Raw genomic sequence first — 19,605 nt, forward strand, 5'->3', positions numbered from 1 at the left:
GTCATTATTAGTGATAATGTGGCCCCAGGGACTAAAGCTACACATGAGCCAGCCACACACTTCACTCAGGCCAAGGGCTCCATCGTCTTCCTCAGGCCCTTGACCCAGAATAACAGCTGCTTCTAAGTCACAAAACAATCTGCCTCATTTGCTTTGCTTCAGTATCCTTGGGCACAGGCATCAAGTGACAGCCACTGAGCTTTCCCAACTATGGAGTCCAGGTCTGTAGATTCAAGGCTAGACCCAAATCTCGGCATGGAGGCCACTCTGCCAGTGGCAGGTGTCCCGGCCTTCCCTGCAGCTCTCCCACGCTGGTGATGGTCTCAGAGCCAAGGCCTGGTCAAGCGGGAGCTAGTTCCTGGTGGCCAAGATATCCTTTTGGTACATATGTCCCCCTGCCCCTCCTTACCCTCACTTGCACCACACCAAGTCACATGTTATTTACCACGCCACACCCATAGATCCCACCTACTACATACCCCGTGGTTACACGCACACAAACCATGTCACACACATCACATTCACATACACACACATCACGTAATCCTTTGTATCTCGCAGAGCTCACAGAGCACACAGACCTCACCCAAAGTCTCAGGTGCCTCCACATCACACCATAGCTGTGTCCTTCCGTGTACCATGCCCACCACACTACACATGGGCCCCCATGTACCCATAATGTTCCTCCCCTGCAGGACCCAGCACGACTACACACACCACTCCCTTGAGGCACCGTACAGCCAGGTACCGTGTCATCCAGGGGCCCATAGGTGGCCTCCACCAGCTGGCACCTGCCCCCAGCCATGCTTTGCCCAGCTTCTTGCCAGGGCAGGGCAGTGGCTGGCTGCCTGGTGGCAGCCCTGGCCAGAATTGTCAGGAGGTTGATGATGTGTCTGAAAAGGAAAAAAAAAAAAAAAAAAAAAAAAGACATGATTTGAAAAATATTTCCAGGATTTGAAAACTAACGTATGATATTTGATCTGTTCGTGATCCATTTGTAGCACTCATGTTGCTAAATATTGCTTGATGGAACAAACATTTGGCAAGAATTGCAAGTTTTATTTAGAGGTTTGGGGGAAAAAGTCTTCTCAGTAAAGAGTGAGCTGGTGTGGCCGGGAGATAAAATGGGATATGGGCGGAAGATGTAAGTGGAAATTGGAAACCAGAGCTCCAAGCAAACAGGTCAGTGGGCTCTATTTCACTTGGAGGCAGGGACTCAACTTTTCTCATTTGAACTGCTTTGTTCCAGTGCGTTCTCCACACTCACCTGTAGGTGGCGTCTTCCTGCTGACCAGCTCTACCAGCAAGGCCGCTGCTAGTGGAGTCCTCCTGAGGCACGAGGGGAGGGAGCCGTGGGGGACCTGAGGCCTTCCTATGCCTGTCCAAACTCTGCCCGCTTCTAAAGCCCAACTCCACGCCCTCCACACTTGCCTTGACTTCTCCGTTCTCACTGTGGCTTCCGTGAGCATCTTGAGCGCCAATAGCCTGGTTCCTAGCCCTTGGTGGTTCAGCCAACACTATTCCTTAAGCCGCAGTATGTACCTGGAACTGAGCTGGGGAAAGAGGAGAGGACATGGATGAAGACAGACGTGTTTCTTGCTGCTGTACGGGCCAGAGATACTCAATAATAATAATAATAAAAAAAGTGCCGTCGTGAAATGCTGCAGGGGAGAAGGGAAGGTTGTGTTTGTGTTGTGTGTGTGTCGCGACTCTCAACTAACAGGAACTGTTATAGGGAAGAAGAAAAGGGTGTCAGTGGAAAAAACTGAATTGTCTATCTATGAAAAAAGTGCCACTTCTTGTCAGGGTCAGTTCAGCCTTTTCGAATTTGAGTGGATATATAGTTAATTCTCTGGTTCTGTGGCAGCTTCTGGAGCAGATGCCCAGTGCAGATGCACTTGTGAGGCAGTACGACAGAAACACGGGCTGCTTGGGGCCAGGGGGCCAGGGGGCCGCCGGTCCTGCTTGGTACTAAGCTGAAGCAGAGCAGCCAGAGCCAGTAAGATACGCCGCTCACAACTGGAACCCAAGTGCCACCGTTCAGGGTAGAGGAGACCAGACGAAAGGCTCCCGGAGCTTTTCTCCAAAGACCAGATGAATGACCTTTGAAAATGACCTTTGCCTTGGTTGGGAAGTAGTGAGGAGGCCCAGGCCACTCTGAGATTGGATGGGGATCCTTTTCCTTCTTCTACGGCGAGGAAGGCTCCCAGTGTGAAAGGCTGAGTTCTCGACGGTGGCTAAGGGCTGTGAGATTAAAGGCAGGACCACTCTTGTCATGATCATGTCCTGCATCCTGTAATTTGTCCACTCTGATGATGGTCCCTCACCACCAGACTTCTAGGTCCCACTGACTTTGGAGCGTGTGTGTCTGATGGGGAAGTGTCTGCTGAGTTTTAGGATCTTAGGATCATAGACTTTTGGAGCTAAAACAATCCTCAGGCATCACAAACCCCACACTCTCATTTTAGATAGTGACATGAGGCCCAGGGAGGAGAAGGAACTTGCCCAAGGTCACCGAAGTTAATGCGGAGATGGGACCCAGGCCTCTAGCCTCCCGGGACAGGACTCATTTACTTTGCCTAATTACCCAAATCCGTCCCAATATGGAATCAGAGTTTCTGGCCACGGCTTTAACAGCATTCCGGAACCCGGTCGTAAATCCCCGAGCCCTGCAGCCACTCTGCTCTGACATTTGTTGTGTTTTACTACCAAATGCTGCTGCTCGGAGATGCCATCTCCGGAGGGAGAAATTCTTTAAAGAGACACCCTTTTTCCCTCCTTCCCAAATTAGGAGTTAATTAGTAACAAAATGTGCACAGAGGTGGAGAGTACCTTGACTGCCCTTCCACTGGGCTCCCAGAGCAGAGAAACGGCTCCTTTGGAAACCGCCTAATTGTGCTTGCATCTCTGTTTGGAGAAGGGAGTCTCTCCGTCTGGGCCAGGCACCCTCAGGGACTGATCTGTTAACTTGCTGTCACCTTCTTTTGAGATACCATCATCTTGTAACTCTGAGCAATAAAACGAGTAATTGTGGGCCTTTTGAAGCAAAGCCGTGTGCCCTGGTCAGTTTGTTTACCCTGAAAGGCCTCCAGTCGGACCTGGTGGCTGGCCCGTCACCCGGTCATCCATCTGCCCATTCTTCCAGCTCTCCTGGCTTTGAGCTCGCAGGAGCCCTTCCCCTCCTAGCCCTTCTCCCTCCCTATCTCCTGGTTTTTTTGTTTTTCTCTCCTAGAGCTCCACATTTCAGAAATAATTGTTTTCACCCAAAAATCTAGCTGTTGGGCCTAATGAGGCTTTCCTTCCTCAGAGGTGTTTGAAGAAGGGCTGGCTCTGTGTGTTGGAAAGCAAACTTCCCAGAACAGCTTTGCCTTATCCCCTCCCCCCCCGCCCCCCCCCAATTCCACTCTTGGTTCCTCCCTGGCCATCCTGCACGCTGGCGAACTCTGTGTCTGTGGGGCTGGGGGGTCGTGGGCCGAGGGCGGCACCCCTGGGATGGCAGCCATGCCTCCCTCACTCCTCAGACCGACATTTGTATTACTCAGAATTTAAATGAGGGGCTCAAAAGACAAAACTAATTAAGATTTACTAAGGCTGCCATTGTCTGATAATTCAATACCAGCTCATTATTAGAACCACATTTATTGAGGTTTAATCACTATGAAGCAGATTGCTCTGGCATAGCTGTCAAACCGCACAAAATGTGTTCTTAATAATTAATCAGTACAGTATCTTGTCGCTTGAGCATTCATCTTGGGCTTGGGTGTGTTTTTAAAGGGACACTGTTGATGTACTTTTGAAACTTCATCGTCTTTTGTTTTTAATCACTCTTCAGATCCTTTAAGCAAGGGGAAAGGAACAAACATTCCTCCACAAATTCCATCCCTGAGCTGCTTGCAAGTCCTGGAATGTGATTGAAGCCTTCCTGGGATCCATTGCTGAGCTGCTGGCATTTTGTTTTTCAAAGGCAGCAAAGAACTTCCCCCACACTCAGTATTTGTTTTCCTTGAGTGGAATCTCCAGGCACCCAGGGGAAGGGGGCCAGGCACAAGGGGGCCAGGCACAGGGCTCTTGACTACTCCTGTCCTTGGGGCTGGTAGCCCGGATCTCATGGCCAGACTGGCAAAGACTCTTTGAGCAAGCTGTTCTCTCCACCCACCATAGTCCAAGGCCTGGCTTCTTAGACAAAGCTGTGGTTCCTGACAAGGCCTACTGAGTGAAACTTGCTTTCTGACTGTTGTCCGCACTCTGGTTGGCAAAAGTCAAGGAAGTGCTGGGCTTTATCTCCTCTAGGGCCCTCATCTTAGAGAAGTGGGAAGGACCAGATGAAATCACCTACCTCAAGTCACTTTCCCTTCTGATCAGCGTCTTCCCGAAGCCCACAGCTAGGAGATGATTGTCGTTACAATTAAAATTGTTGTTGTGTCGAGACTTAAGAGTGAAGGCTCTGGACTCTGTGGGCTTGAGTTCCAGCCTCAGCTCCAGGGCCAGCCAACTGCTTGACCTTCAGTAAGTTGTTCATCTGTTGGAAGCCATAGGTTCTCCTCCTCCAAGATGGGGACGATATCTGTGCTTAGCTCAGAGGGTTCTTGCCCAGAGCATTTGGAGGATCCAGCCAGAGAGCTCAGCACACTGCCAGGAACATGGGAGTCCTTGGTGAGCGTCGGTCACATTGTTGTCAACAAATGGGCGCCTATGCCCCTTCCTCTCCTTATCCTTGGCCGTAGAGTTGGTGTGAGCATCTGCTGGGTGTGAGGCCCTGAGCAGCGTTGGCGCGGTCAGAGGAGGACTTGGAGGCAGCAAGACCCCTCTGTGTGTCATCCTCTATCTCTACCTAGTCTTGTCCGAGACAATGGCTCTCATCCAGGGACTATTTTGACCCCCAGGAGATGTTTGGCAGTGTCTGGAGACATTTCTCGTGGTTGCAACTATGGACATCGAGTCAGAGATGCTGTCGAACATCTTATGATGCACAGAACAGCCTTCCAATGAAGAATTATTGGGCCCCTGCCATAGTGCTGAGACCGAGAAATCTCGTTCTGAGGGGTGCAGACTTCTCCCTGCCTGCGGGTTCTGTATAAAATGGCCTGTGCCTACACTCAGATGGTGGGGTTATAGAAGGTTCACTAATTCGTAGACACTTGGCCCTGGTGCCGTGGAGTGGGACGGCACGTGTAGTTCTGTGCCAGTTAATTGCGGGGCTTTCTGTGACACCTGTATGATCCAGCAAGAGGAATGAGGACATTCTCTCCCATTCCCAGCTCTCTACCCTCTTCCGGGGTGGGATTTTTCTGGCTGGATGTCAGGTCCTTACTGTGCTTTGCTGCCCCCATTGTCCTCGGGAGGATGCCTAGAAAGTCAGAAACTGTTCTTTGGCTCTGTGCCATGCCCACGTCAGCTTCCTGGAGTTCCTGACTTCTCCTACCCTCTCTGTGAAACTTTCATAGGTGCCCAGATTCTTGGATGGGGCTCTGACCTTGCCAAGTGGCTCCATTTCCACTGGGTGCCCCAGAGAGCACACTGTCTGACCACATGTGGTTGGGGGAACCATTCTCAATACTTGCACATCCGTGGGGGCTGACTGGGACCACTTTCTCCTGCCCTGACCAAGTTGACTGAAGAAGTCATTTCCTGCAGCAGAGGGTGAGGTTTAAGGCCTAAAAGAGGACAGTTATTCTTGCTGACTTAGAGAGGTTTGCAGATGGACAAATTAGAGTTGAGCCCCTCTCTGCCCAATGCGTGTGCCTAGTCAGTTTCCAGAGGACAACTCCCCAGGCTCTGGGGCCCCTGCCTCACTACCCCAAGGCTCTTCCTGGGATCAGCCTGGGGTGGAGAGGAGCTCTGCTCGGGATTAGGGTGGAGGGATGGTGTGTGGCTGGCAGATACACAGAGAAGACATAGTAAGATGTCTGCTTTGGACCTTTGCAGCCATAAGGCTCAGGTTGTGACTCAAGGCAAAGATTGATTTCTCCCTCCCCATCCCACTGTGGCCCAGATGGAGTGAGAAAGGGATTTCTGTGTTCCCCATGCTCAATCTGTCCAACTAGGCTGAGAGCGTCAGGCATACACCCCATTTGTAAGGCCCCTTGGGACGCGTAGTTATCACCTTCCTGTGAGCCTCATGGGATCTATGGGGAGTAGCTGCTTAAATGCTCTTACAGATGAGATGGGCTCAGAGAGAGCAAACATTTTACCCAGGGCTACACAGCTAGTGAGGAACAGAGCCAAGGCTCAAAGCCAGGCCTGACAATCCTACCGGCAGGGGACTTGAAAGGAACCCTGAATCGGGGTGACCCGAACTGGGGCAGCTCCAGCTGGTGGCACTCTGTCCTGGGCCGTGCATTTCAGAGGACTCAGCCTTGGCCGGACTGCACACCTCACCGTCATTGAGTCAGCTAGATTGATGGAGCCTGTGCATTCCCAACCTGTGTCCTGCTTCCCCACCGGAACTCCCCACTACAGTGGCCTTGAGCCTACCTCCAGGGCCTGTGTGGGCCTCTTTGTGGGGGTGTACCTCACTGCTGAGATTCAACCCTTAGGCTCCGGGGGGGCCCAGGGGTGGTTGTTTGTGGGGGTGCCCATGGAGCTTGAATGTGTGGGCCAGTAACCCAGGGGGACTCATCAGAGGTAAGGAAGACAGTAGGCAAGCCAAGGGCTGGAGGCCAGGGGTCGGCTTTCCTCACGCTGCCACATTCTGCAGTGGAGCTTTGAGGAGTCTGAGAAACCACCTGGAACCTGGCCATCCGCTTATTTTGGGGGGATACTTGTCAAGGCTGGAGGAGGGAATTTAGTTATTCAACAGTCTGTTGGCACGACTCATAACTGTTAAATATATGTACTATGGTTAAGTGGGCCTCCTTTTGTACTGTAGCCCTGCCAGTGTTAGGGGTGGACTTGGCCGGCTTCAGGACTGGAGGCTCTGTGGACTTGGAGCTGCACAAGCTGGACGCTGGCTCCACTCGTGGCACTGCCCACCTCCCCCCAGCCTGCCCTTCTGTCTGCACCATCCCAGCAGCAGCCTCTGACCACTCTCCCTACTGCCAGCCACACTGTGTTAGGAGGAACATACCAACTCCTTTTGCTGGCAGCTCTCGAGGACTTTTCAGCCTTGATGACATGCATGGAAGTGGCTTGTGATGTTCTCATGAGAAGTATTTTTATACAAATCTTCCTCAAAGGTCCAAGTCCCAAGTCCAGGCCCCCAGACAAGTCTCCCCTCCAACTCTCGTCTCCACAGGTTGAGCTGTGTGTCTCCAGACCCGGGAATGCCACTGCCTGCCTGCCTGCCTCCTGGGGCTTTGCTGGAGATGGACTGACCAGTCTCCTGGCCTGCCTGGGACTGCTTGGGCTGCAGGATTTGAGTGGGAAAACCAGCATATCCCAGGCAAACCTGGAGGGTGTGGACCTCCCCAACACTTCTCACCCTATAGGGTGCCAGGGTTGTGCAGGACTCAGTACTCTGACTGTTCCCTGCTCCCCCCCACCCCGGCCCCCAAGAAAGAACTCAGATCCCTTCCGAACAACTTCCTTGGTTCTGGTTGCCCGCAAACTGCATACAGCTCGTAGGGGAGGCTGAACCCTGTCAGCTGGGCTCCCTTCCTGTGCGGTTTCTTCTGGTGCTCTGCACCTCTGAACGTCCACCTGTCCCTGAACTCCCTACATGCCTCATGCCCTCATGCTCTCCCGTGTGGCTGTGCTTCTGCCAAGAACACCTTCTACTCCCGGCACATTCCCACTCATCTCTCAAGAACTCACTCAAGTGCTCCCTCCTTTTAAAACATTTATTAATGCTCTCCTCCCCACCTCACCCTGGCATAAATAATTGTTCTTGTTTCTCCCAGCTTCCATTGCACTTGGTGCAAATTCAGCCAGTGCTGGTGCAGAGCCTGGTGCTGTGCTAGGCACATACTTCTCTTACACAGCTTTTTACATATACCGTTGTCATGATTTAATTGTCCTCTTTTCTGGTTCCAGTCATTTCTAACTCCTCCCCCCCCCGCCCCGCCAAGGGCCACAGAGCCCTTCGAGAGTCTGGTGAAAGCTTCAGACCCTCTGCCTAGAAAAGTACACAGATGTGCAATTTTAGAGCGTTCAGAGACTCTTGGGGTCCACAGAACCAGGATGTGAAAGGATGCTTTCCGCTGTAAGTTGTTGGGAACCCTGCCTGATTTAGCATCATGCCCCCAATACCTAGAAAAGTAGTTTCCATGGAATAGAGGCTTGGGGAATATGTGTGGAGTGAAGGAACGATTTCCCCAGGTGACTTAGCTCTACTGGGCCTGTGCGCTCCGGGGTCTGAGGAGTCCTTCATTAGGGGCGTGAGAGGTCTTATAAACTACACTGGGAAAGAGCTGGAGGGTAGAGAAGGGGACAGGCAGGGAGGAGGCCACAGTGGGTTACCTGGGGGAATAAATACATTGTGAATCTGCCTCTGAAAACAAATCAGAGATGGGGATTCAGGCGTATTGTTGGAATTACAAGAATAGGAAAGCTTTTGGAACCTAACCGAAACCGTATGTAGCCACATATTGTTTTTCCCAGAAAAGGATCCTAATTAGGTCAGTTCTATATTGTTCTGATGGTGTCAGATGCACAGGAAGGCAGGCCCTCAGCGGTATACAAGTGGCCTGCCTTTCTGAGAAAGGTGGAGGGGGAGTGGTGAGGCCACCTCGGCAAAGACCCCACATATTAAAACAAAATCGCTTTGTCACAAGCACTGAGATCTGGTGAACAACACTCCGTGCTGACTTATTTATTACGAATTCAGACACAAAAATGTTAACACTGGCAGTGACTTGGCAGAGCCCACATCAAATAGGGCAAGTGTTTTCGTCTTTCATTTCATGGGCGCTAAGTTCCAGAGGGGCTATTTTTCCAATTGCTACCTGGCTGTCTCTCCCCAGCTTAGATCTGAGCTCCTCACACACATCCTGGCACCAGGGGCTTCAGCAGCAGGCGTCCTGGAAGCCTAGTTTGGTTTTAGGATCTAGGTAAGCAGCACTGTTCTGCAAAGGGAACAGTTATGTCCCCCCAAACACACAGAAGCATCAGAATTCACAGCATGCACTTTACAAGGGCAATAAAGTTTTATATGCAGCTCAGTGAAATACCTAATACAGCCAATTATCCACCAAATAAACTGATGGGAGAGAGAATGGCTATATTTGGCTCAGACTTAATTATTTTGCATTTGAACTTCTCAATTCCATGTAATAAAATTCCATTCTGCCCTTATTTCCTGGTTAGGTTACTTAATCTCGACTCTGGTAACTGAGCCCTTGAGTGGAGTAGACTGTCCAATGTCAGTGGTAAGAAAATGTGAAAGGTTTGACATCGATTACAACATTACACACAACATAAAACTTAACAACTTGAATCAGGCTCTCATTGCTCTTTAAAGAGACTGTATGGCTTTTTAAGATCTAAAAATTAATCAGTTTCTAAGAGCCATACCTTTTTGGAAGTCCCAGATTTTACTCTTAGCCTGAGATGTAAGAAGGAATCTCTCTGTCTCTCTGTCTCTCTCTGTCTCTGTCTGTCTCCCCACCCCATCTTGTATTTGGAAAACATCTTCCCTTTCACTTAAAAATGCAATTTAAGCTTTTCAGTGTGTATTTTTCTAGGAGGTGATTTTCCTTTAATGGAAGAAAAAATGAAGGATATAGAAATTGAATTGTTCTCCTGGTGGGAGAGGGGATAATATCTGGGGAGACCACAGTGCAAACATATGGTCTCACATTTGGCTGTGAATGCGGGCACCCTGGGTAGCAGCAGGAGTGGCCTCACCAGCAAGGTTCCCGAGGCCCCTCTTTGTGGCCTGTGTCAAAATCTGCACGGCACCCTTCACTCCATCACTCCTTGACACTTGATGGTCTCGTAAAACGCCACATGTAATTCAGCAGTTTCAGCCCATAATGAGCCAACATCAGCAAGAACAGGGATAAGTGACCTCTCTCCTTTAATAAGTGTGGTCTCTGCAGGTCAGCCCTGGGGTCGAGGGCAGGGCGGCAGGGACAGATGGGAGGCAGCTGAGTTCCGCCAGAGCATGAGGACTGCCCCCTGGTGAAGGACTGGAGCTGACTCTCCAGGCAGGCAACCCGCACCTGGGGACATGGGTCTGCTTTGTTTCTGCTACTCTCAAGAGGGACAGTGTGCAACGCCAGGTCATAAGCTGATTGAGCGCATGCGTCTCCCCAGCCTAACTCAGAGCATCAGCCCACTGCAAAGTGAACGAGGGAATGAGCACGTGACTTATGGCATTGCTAGCGTTGGAGTATCTCCGCATTGCTCTGACACCGCCACCCCCCCCCCCCCCCACCGCCCCACAGATCTTGTTGTGGAAGTCTGTTAACCATGGGCTGAGCCCTGAGTGCTTCTTAGGGAAAGAGAGTGCATGCCAGTGTGTTTGGCGGGGGGTGATGAATGGCCACAGCGGGGCCCATCCTCAGGTGTCCTAGTTCTGGATTCTCCCTCTACTCTCTGCCCACTTTGGAAGAAACAGGCATTTTCTTTGTGTGATGTCCTCCCCTGCTGGGCACCCCCGCCTTGGCACATCATTTTCTCCACTGATCAGTGCTGCCCAAAGTATACCAGACAATCCCACTCTGCCCTAACATGCTCAGGGGCCTCGTTCTGGAAATCCCAGTAATTGCTCTGACCTTCCGGATATTGTGCTCTCTTATGAAGACCTGAGGACAAAAGCTGGTTAATTTGATAATGGGCACATGGGATCACATGAGATTAACCTTGGCTAGGGTCTGGCCTTGATTACATGAGGTCCAATCCTCAGAAAAGGTCCTTGTTAGGGTTTCTTCTTTTTCCCTCCCACCTCAATTTTGCAAGAAAAAGGCAAACAGCAGCATCGTGCTCTCATGCCAAAGATTTAGTCCAGAAGGCTGTTTCCAGGGTGTGCCTTGGGGGCAGTTCACAGTCAGGCTACTCTCCCTCTACTCTTGTCTTTGGGACTCTAGGAAAATGAGTGTCTTGTACCCAAGCAAGTAGGGGAGCCGCCACTCCCAGCACTAGGACCAATGCATTTTAGAAAGATTTCCAACATGTCATGAAGGTTGAAACAGAAGGACGTTTAGGCTTAGACTGCAGATACCAGAAAATGAAGTTAACCCCCAGTACTAATGCATACACATACGCGTGCACACGCATGCATGCACAGTCCAGAGAATTTTTTAATAGACTTTATGTTTTTTCCAAGCAATTTTAGGTTCCCATCAAAATTGAGCAGAAAGTACAGAGATTTCCCATATAACCCTTGGCTCTCCCATCATCTCCCACTATCAACACCTCCCACCAGAGTGGTATGTGTGTTATAACTGATGAACATACACTGACACATTATTATCACCCAAAGTCTGTAGTTTACATTAGGGTTCACTCTTGGTGTGCATTCTGTGGGTTTTGACCAATGTCTGACATGTAGCCACCATTTGAATTTGGTTGTTACTTAGATTTCTTTTGCAAAAGGTAATGTTGGTGACACCCCCTCCACAATTAAAAGAATCACAAAAATAAAGGAACTTTGCTATTTAAAGTATTTTAATTCAAGAATCTAGTATATGAATTTATTGATGTTCATCTTGGAAGTATATTTAATCCATGCTGGAATAAATAATGAATACAGTCAGTAATGGTATTATCCATTAGAAAACATTTAATCCACAGCTGGGAAAATTAGAGGCAACAAAACCATTTTTATTGCCACACTTATCACAAACCCCCTACATAATTTTATGAGAAAGGTCATTAAACTTGTAGCTACTGCATTATCTTTTTCCTTGAACCATTTCTGAAACAACATTAGTTTTTCACACTTCTTTACATCTCAAACATTAAAAAAGCCTTAATCGATGCTTTTACATAAAAAGCAAAGGGCTAGGTTTCCCATCATAAAACGTTATGTTGTTTACACAAAAACTGCAGCTAACCTCATAAAACTCCAGTGATTTCCCAGTGGGGTCCTGCAGGGACACTTGGCTATGCTAGACGTCACACTGATTTCTAGCACTGAAGCAAGGCGGACTTCCTGTGGAAAGCTGCTCCCAGCTCCGGCCGTTACTTATCAGACTTTTCAACTGGGGCACACCAAAGAGGCATCTCCTGTCCACTCAAGGCCTCAAACTGGCACCTCTGAGGGGCTAAGAAAACAAGTGTGAGGTGGAAAACTGCACACACGTGTCGGCAGTTCTCACTGGGCGCCCGTGTCCTCAACTGTGCACCTGAGACCAGAGTTCCTGCCACCTCACCCTCTGCAGCATCGGCTGGCTCGCTGGGGCCAGTTTCCAGGACATCTCTTGTGGGAAGAGGGAAGAGATGGGCCGCAGACCTACCCCCATCACCCTTTGCACACGTTCCTTCACAAGCCTTCATCAGATTTTAGTCACTCTTTAAATATCACTGGCACAATTTTTATCTTTGCTTTCTCAAGTCGGATAAACCAGTCAAGCCAAATGCTTTGAAAAGCTAAAAGTCATTGACTGTTTTCAAACGTCTGGTTTTCTAATGAAAATCAGGATAAATATTTGAAAGTTAATTGCTTGCTTCCTTTAGTAGGATAAGGGTATGGAACATTTTAATAGTTTTAAGTTTGAAGACAGGGTATTTACTTGAATTCACAACAACATTTATTTTTCAGGGAAGGTACTGCTTTTACACATAAGGGATACTTGAAGAATCACGCCTGTGTGTTTATTTTTACCCCTGTGGCCACTTTCTTTGTGGATACTCTCTCAGGGATCTCACTGAGATATGATCATCCCATATCATACCAGGCGGTTGCAGGGAGAGTAACACAAGGGTGTCCTTGGGGAAACCGAGGCCAAAAGGATTTACCCTGTGTTGTGCAATTCTACAGTGTTTAAGTGTTGAGAACTTTGGGACCTCAGGGTTGCTTCTTTTGAACCAGAGTTAGAACATGGGCTTTCTGACCCCAGAGTCCCTGCTCTTAATCATTCTGCTCTACCTGCCTCTCAGGAAGGAGAATCAGGCATGTCATCCTCGAGATATATCTGAAATCTAGCTGGGGATATAAACTGAAATGCATACATGATGGTTCATAACACAAGGTAATAGGTGATGGAATGACATGGTTAACAAATACTGATGTTAAACAAAGAGGCTAAGATTGTCAGGAATGGTTTGCCGGATGTCATGGGACCTGCTCTGGGCTTTGAAAGAAGAATATAATTTGGCTGGGCAGAAGAGACGGGAAAGGCCAGTGAGGATCAGACAGACCACATAGGAGAGAAGTGGAGCTTAATTATGGATGAATAGGCCAAGGTCAGGTCATGGAGCGTCTTGAAAGACAACCTAAGGATTTTGGAGAGGTTGGAGTAGATACTAAGCCCCTGTTCCCTTGTTCTCATTTTCCCCTCTTTTAGTTTTATTGAGCTAGAGCTGGCGTATGTACTTCAGGTATACTTCGAGGTACACAGCATAATGACTTGGCTTCCCTGTATTGTGAAGTGGTTACCACAAAAAGTTTAGCTAACATCCACATGTCCATCTCATATAGATGCTCATAATAGCATTTATGAGTGTATTAGTGGAATTAAAAGCCCTATATAGTGCCTGCATGACAGATTAGCTTGGAAGGGAAGAATGAAGGAGGGGTAAACAGAAGGGGGGGTGAACCGTGAGAGACTATAAACTCTGGGGAACAAACTGAGGGCTTCAGAGGGGAGGGCGGTGGGGGATTGGGATAGGCCGGTGATGGGTATTAAGGAGGGCACGTATTGCATGGTGCACTGGGTGTTATATGCAAATAATGAATCATGGAACACTACATCAAAAACTAAGGATATACTGTATGGTGCCTAACATAACATAATAAAAAGTTATTATTAAAAAAAAGATTAGCTTTTCTTGAAAGATCCAAGAGATTTTTAAAAAATTTTTTATTTTGAGATAATTATTGTTTTTTAATATTTTATTTTTAGAGAGATGGTGTAGAGGGGCCGAGGGAGAGGCAGAGAGAGAATCTTAAGCAGGCTCCACACTCAGCACGGGGCCTGATGTGGGGCTCCATCTCATGACACTGAGATCATGACCTGAGCCAAAATCAAGAGTCAGACACTCAACCGACTGAGCCACCCAGGTTCCCTTATTTTGAGATAATTATAGATTCATATGCAGCTGCAGGAATAATACAGAAAGATCCCATATAACCCTTACCCAGCTTTCCCGTCGGGTAACATCCTGTGTAACTAGAGCACAGTATCACAGCTGGGGATTCAGTCCACTAACAACATTAATACAATTCATGGACAACACGGGTAGACCTGGAGGGTATTATGCTTAAGTGAAATAAGTCAGATGGACAAATACTGTATGATTTCACTCATATGTGGAATCTAAAAAAACCAAAAACAAATGAATAAACAACAAAGAAGCAGAATCAGACCTGTAAACGCAGAGAACAAACTGATGGTTGCCTGACTAGAGGAGGGTGGGGCATGGGCCCCATGGGTAAAGGCTCCCAGTCAGATGGTAGCCACACTTGTGGTGAGCACAGCATAATGTCCAAACTTGTTGGATCACTATGTTGTACACCTGAAACGAATGTGACATTGTGTGTCAATGACACTCAAATAAAAAGTTAAAGAAAAAATGAATCATGGAACACTACATCAAGAACTAAGGATATACTGTATGGTGACTAACATAACATAATAAAAAATTATTATTAAAAAAAGGGCTAGCAAGGGGAGAGAGAGAGAGAGAGAGAGGCTAACACGAATCTCCCCATTCTCATTTTTTTTTAAATTATCACAATATAACTGTGCTAAGTGATGACAATTTAGAAATCAGAGGATGGCGGTTCCATCTGCACCATTATATTCTGAGTGTCCACCTGGGTGCCTGGCGCACGGTGATAGTTGATGAAAGGAAGTGTGGATGACTGTAGAGACCTCATAGGCTAGTGGGGTAGACCAGTGTCTCCAACCCCACCGCAGGGTGCTCTTCAACATGGGACATGGGCAAAAACCAGAAGACAAAGGGTGATTAACTGGATGGGAATAGAGGAAGAAAGAGCTTAATGGAAGAGGTGGCACCTCAGTAAGTCAGCATTGCTCCGTAGTACAGTCCACTGCAGGGGTGGAGTTGGGGGATGGAGGGAGTCAGAGGATGAACCTGGAGGCTGATGGACGCAGGTCATGACAGTCTTTCGGAGCTGCGCTAAGGAGTTTCAACCCACACTGCAAGGACTCGGTGCAGGCTGGCGGCTCTCCCGTTTTAGTGCACATCACCTGGAGAGCGGGGGCAGCGGCTGCTGCTGCTGCTGCTGCTTCTTCCTCCTCCTCTTCCTCCTCTTCCCGTTCTTGTTGTTGTTGTTGTTGTTGTTGTTGTTCTTCTTCTTCTTCTTCTTTTTTTTTTTTTGAAGTAGGCTCTATACCCATCATGGAGCCTAGTTTGGGGCTTGAATTCACTACCATGAGATCAAGACCTAAGCTGAGATCAAGAGCCAGATGCTCAACCGACTGAGCCACCCAGACATCCCACCCAGAGGGCTTCTTAAAACACAGATGCTGAGCCCCACCCTGGAGTTCATGCATTAGTCTAGAGTGGGGGGCCCAAGAGTTTGGATTTCTCATAAGGTCTTGAGTGGTACTGATGCTGCTAGTCTGGGGCCCCTCTGAGACCCACTCGTGTCAAGGGTGGGTGAGAAGAGGTGAGAAACTGCAGATAGGGAGACCAGTCAGGAGGCAGTGGTCCACATTAAAAAAACATGCTCATCTAACGTCCAAGGAACTGCTGCTCAGAGCAGTCTCAATGCCAGGTCCAGAGCCTGTATCTTCAGACACTTACCCCATTGTCTCCAAGGGGGAGAATCCTGGCCCAACACACACATATTTTGTCAAAATCTCAGTCTTTAGTAGAAAATGAAGTAATTTGGATTTATACAACTATAAAGAGTACATTTGGGGTTCAGTTTTTATGTTTTAAAGGATTTTTACTGTTTCCGAGAATGGTTTGGAATTCTTCATCTGAGGTCCACGCCCTGGGGTCCTTGAAAGCGAAACCGGTCCTGCTCTAATCACATTCTCACTTTAAACAAAAAGGCTCCGGGATTCCTCCAAGACTTGGAAAGACAAGATATTCTAATGAGATGACTTCCAGCTTGACTTTCAAATACTACTGTCCTGCAGGGAAGGTATAGGCACAATTCTGTGAAGGAAATTCTGAAAGCTAAAGGGGTTAGACGTGGGAAGAGAATTCCCCAAAATGGTCAAAAGAAAGATTTCATTATTTTGTTGCTTTTTTTTTTTCTTTTGGTAATAAAGAATTTGGTGGAGTTAGTTATTTGGCAGTGCATGCTTGGGCTGAAAACTTTTAATTTTCTTTGCCAAGCTTCCTAAAAATAGTCTTTTCTCAGGCGAGGGCCATCTCAACATGAGCCATGTTCATTTCTAAGCATGACATGTTTTGTGAATGTAATTGCCTATTAACCTGAAGATTTCAACTGCAATGAGACAAAGAATGTGGAATTATACTCCTTGCAGCGTTGTGAGGTTGTTCTTGTTTTGTGTATGTAACAAGAAGTTCTTTCATGACGTGGCACATGGCAGCGAGTCATGAAATCGGATACCTGGCAAAAATACAATGGAATTATATAACACCAAAAAAGTCAATTGTTTTCCCTTTCGCTAATTAACTCCTTTGAGCAGGGAGGTACTGAGGATGAGGTCAGCTGGTGGCTTTTGTTCTCCAACTAGTTTCCATGCCGTTTTAGGCACTGTCTCTGTGGTGTGCTTTTATAAATGGAGGGGTCTGGTGACTACTGGAACAGCCCCTAGGAAAATTATGCCCTGGCATGGTAGCAGCCTTACCAACGGCACAGAATTTGTCTTTCTTGGGATCCTGCCTGTAACTCAGACTCGAGCCAATAAGCATGTCCATGGCTCTGTTCTTACTTTTCTCCAGGAACTTTGCATCCTGGTAGATAGTAGAGCAGGGGCTCACAGGATTCTATAAGAAAAGATTTTGCCAGTTGTAGGCTTGACATATGAAATTTGATATAAAATGGGACAATAACAACACAATGCAGGAGTTATTGTTCTTATCTTACAGACGAGGAGACCAGGAGACCGAAGTTCAGAGGATGTCAGTGATATGCAAGATAAACCAGCTAGAAGGTGGTAGAGATAGGAATCAGACCCAGATCTGTCTTTCTCCAGAGCTCAGCCCTGTCCACCATATAGCATATTATGTTCAGTGATATAGAAAGGGGCTATAAGTAGGGACGCCCTGGTGGATGGATGATTCAGCTCAAGGATAATAAGAGTTATTTTAAAAGTGACCTAATAATGTACCAATTTTTTTCTGCATTTCCTAGATCTTCTATAATAATCATCTATTTTTTTCATGATAGCAACAAATCATCTTTATGACACTTTTAAAAGCACTGAAGAGGAAAGATGGTAGACACTGAGACCACGCATTCTAGGTGAGGTTGACCAGGTGGATATACTTATGATCCCAGGAAGGGAAGCCTTACTTGAACAAGACACAGAAAAAGCAAACCATAAAGCAAATGATTTATAAACTTCTGCATGGCAAAAGCAACCATAGCCAAAGTGCAAAGACAAGCCACAGAGTATAAGACATTTTCAACACATGTATCGATAAAGGATCAGTATCTGAAACGTAAAAATCCCTACAAATCGCTAAGGGAAAGGAAAGTAGCCTAAAACACAAAGCAGTCAAAGATTTTTATTTGGCAAGTCACAAAAAGGAAAACATAAATGTCCAGTAAAGATATAAAAATTTACTGCTTGTAAAAGCTGGATGTTGGGGCAAGCACTTCTAGTTATGTAGGCTCTAGAGAACATTTCCTGTATGTCTCCAAGGAAACCTTAGCAAGAATCTTCATAATAGCATTGTCTATTGTTGATCCCCAGCAAAAAACTTGGGATCAACTTAATTATCCATTATCTTAAAAAGCTTGGTTGAAGAAAAGAAAGCAATTTTTAAAATGATGAACTCCATATGGTATCACTGATATACATTTAAAGGTTCATGAAGACGGCTTGATATTATTATGTGTATATACATATGCAGTAAACATAAAAACCTGCATGAGAGGCAGATGCACCAATTCCTAGCGGTGCTGCCTCTACAGAGAACGAAAGGCAGCGGATTGAGCGTGGGCAGGTGACTGACCATATTTTTAGTGCTTCATATCTTTTTTTTTATTATTATGTTACGTTAGTCACCATACAGTACATCATTAGTTTTTGATGTAGTGTTCCATGATTCATTGTTTGCATATAACACCCAGTGCTCCATGCAATACGTGCCCTCCTTACTACCCATCATTGGGCTAACCCATCCCCCCACCTCTCTCCCCTCCAAAACCCTCAGTTTGTTTCCTGGAGTCCATAGTCTGTCTTGGTTCTTCTTCCCCTCTGATTTCCCCCTTTCGCTCTTCCTTCTCCTAACGTAGTGCTTCATATCTTTTAAGAACAACTGCTCTCTCTACTTTAGCAAAAATGGCCATGTGTGAGCATGCATTAAATCTAGGCAGTGCACATGCGGGTTGCTGTCATACCTTTGCCTAGGTTTAAGATAACTAGTAATTTTCAAGTTAATAATAAAAATAAAATGAGAAAAGAGCAGATTGGAAAGCAAATTAATTACTGTTGCCAAATAGAAATAATTTTATGACCCAGAATATAAAGGAAATCTGGTCTTTTATTTCAGTAGAAGTAGAAGAAATTTAGGCCAGAGATAACTTATGGCTCAAGAAAGCTGTTTAGACACTGACACTGGCTACTGTCTAGTGTCGGGTACACTTTTAAAAGAACTTGAAAGAGAGAATGCATTTCCATCTGTCTGGGATGGTGTAGGTTAAAGCTTCTTATTTTGAAATCCTTCTGATCAAAACTGAGGACCTCCCCTGGAGTGAATGACTTAAGCAGGTTGCACATTTCCCAGGAATTGGAACTGGGGCTGGTACACAACTGTCCCCATGACACTCATCACCCGTGGGATCCCGAGCTGCAGGTCTGAGGTGTTGGTGGTGCCACCCATCACTTTACAGGTGAGGAGGCGGGGAGTGCTGTGTGTATGGTGGTGGTCACCCAGCTTGATAGTAGCAGAGCCAGGGCAGGACCCTGGTCCTGCCCTCAGGCCTGATCTATTTTTAGCCATACTGTCTTGCATCTGAAAAATCCTTGACTTCATCGTTTTTTTTTTTTCACTTTTTCTTCTTCCACTGGGAATGAAGGTGGCTTATGGACAGGCAGTTCTTATGCTCAGAGGAAGACATTCACACGGAATCCGCAGATTCATTCATGACAAAGTCCATTGCCCTCTTTACTCAAGGCAAGTCCTTGGAATGGTTTTATGCAGAGGAAAACTTTTTAGCAATTCCTTTGCAAAAAGCCAGGTTTATTGATTGAGAGTGACAAGTTATTTTCCTCTTTGAAAATTTGTAAATATAAAAATACCGCCTTGACAGATAGGATGCGTGAAGCCCAGAGTTACTCATTTTACCAACTGAACAGCTAATTCCAGGGTTAGAGGGGTGGAGATTAGTGTCGGCAAATCAACACAAGCTCCATGTCCACCGTTGCAGAATTGCCTAGTTTTTAA

At 47.0% G+C, this 19,605-nt stretch overlaps 1 long non-coding RNA gene across 1 annotated transcript in view; it reads left to right on the forward strand.

Moving 5' to 3' along the window:
• The window catches only part of LOC148109728 (uncharacterized), a 48,107-nt gene extending 46,256 nt beyond the window's left edge, over positions 1–1,851 (forward strand). The window contains exon 4 of the long non-coding RNA XR_015725333.1: positions 1,250–1,851. This is a non-coding gene — a long non-coding RNA (uncharacterized LOC148109728). The remainder of the gene's footprint in view (positions 1–1,249) is intronic.
• The last annotated feature ends 17,754 nt before the right edge of the window (positions 1,852–19,605 follow it).

The sequence above is a fragment of the Ursus americanus genome, chromosome 7 (genome assembly GCF_024610735.1).
Source record: "Ursus americanus isolate L20-20 chromosome 7, mUrsAme1.1.p, whole genome shotgun sequence".
Classification (NCBI taxonomy): Eukaryota; Metazoa; Chordata; class Mammalia; order Carnivora; family Ursidae; genus Ursus; species Ursus americanus.